Here is a 1741-nt window from a genome sequence, read left to right as displayed (position 1 = left end):
TTATTGAGATAGTTAAGAATTCAAGTTTCAGGCCAATATCAAGTGTTTACTTGAAAATTTTTTTTACATTTTAAATATCCTTATTTAACAAGCATTATAGTGTGTCATATTATCATAATTCTTTTTGATTTACATGAAATCTTAATTTAGATACTATTACTCACTGTTGTTGCTTTTATTCTTCATCTCTTGCTATCTAGAAATTTTTGTTTTGGTATAATTTTTATATTGCTAGAGTATTTCCTTGAGTTTTTCAGAAGGTGGTTATACATGTATATTTGCTATCTTTCTTTTACCTTTGTATAATCACTGTTTTGGCTGAATATAAGATTGATGAATTGCCATCCTATTTCCTTAATAGTCTCTAAGCTCATCCTACTGCCTTCTGGCTTCCAAAATTACAGATGAGAAGTCTTATGCTAGCCTGAACCTCTTCCCTTTTAAAAGAACCAGTTCTTTCTATCTGGGTGCTTATAACATTTTCTCCTTGATCTTTGGAATTCAGAAGCAGGTTAAGTGTATGTGCGTGAATTTTTATTGGCCCCAGGCACAGAAATGAGCTAAGGAACTCCTCAGTTCATTTGTTCATTCATTCAATCCTTTATTCATTTTTGTGCTCAGTAGTTCTAGACATTTCCCAGACCCTGGAGCTATAGCAGTGAATAAAGCACAGGCCATTCCATTATGACACCCTACCTTTATTTGTTTATCTTATTGTCCCCCCACCTCTGCCTCCCCACCCTGTTTATCTCCTTTTTCTTCGGGGTGGGCTGAATATGTGAACAGATGTAGGCTAGTGGGTAGACATGGAAGTGGGATTGTGGATATTCTCTTCTGAGCGCACCTATTTTCTCAGCAAAACAGGATGCAAAGTCATCGGCTGAGAGTGAAGATGAGAGAAATATTTGGGACTCAAAAGGGCAGAGATATATAATAGTCATCTCAGAGAGGAGGAGAATGAAAGCAACAGAGAAATGGAGTAGGCTTCTTGAAAAGTTCTAATGGTCTGCATTTGTCCTGAATTTATAACTGTGTGTGTTTTCCCCCACCACATTCAGTTGCACATATGCAGGAGTGGGGTGAGAAAAAAACTGGATTTAACCAGGGTTCAGGTTTAGCCCGGAAAGTATGTAAATAGGAGAGAGTTTAAGATAATGCCAGAAAATATTGAAATCTAAACTGAGAAAAGAGGTGGCTGTGAGTAAATGAAGAGTAATAGTGGAGTGGGAGATGGGTTCAGATCAGGGGATGTATAGAGCAGTATGGGGATAAAAGTCTGAGCAACTAGGAAGGGTGTTTGGTGGAACCAGGGACAAAGGACATGATGGGATTAGTGTTCACGGCCCTCTATGGGGAAGCTGCAGTGCTCTACCAGTGAGTTCCTGCCCTGCTAGACAGATCTATTTTAAACTATAAGTCGTACCAATACATTTTTAATTCATACATCATGTTCAAACATTAGATGATTAGATAATTTGCACAGAACTGTTCGCTTAGCTAGGTAATTAAAAAGATTTATTATCTTTCCATATTGCTATTGTATATTCAACCTGGATAATTTATGTATACAGATAATGATCATTTCTAGCTCATAAATTCTTAAAGCTGGAAGAAAAGAAACAAAAACACTGTTTTGCCAGGTCCATAGGTAAGCTTTCAACTCATAATGTCATCATAGGGCATTTATTTAAACAAATAAATCTATTTCAAAACAAATTATAACACTAAAAATATACTCATA

The sequence above is a fragment of the Propithecus coquereli genome, unplaced genomic scaffold, assembly GCF_000956105.1.
Source record: "Propithecus coquereli isolate 6110/MARCELLA unplaced genomic scaffold, Pcoq_1.0 Scaffold98, whole genome shotgun sequence".
NCBI classification, from domain to species: Eukaryota; Metazoa; Chordata; class Mammalia; order Primates; family Indriidae; genus Propithecus; species Propithecus coquereli.
The sequence above is the reverse complement of the archived record's forward strand: the minus strand, read 5'-3'. Positions refer to the sequence as shown.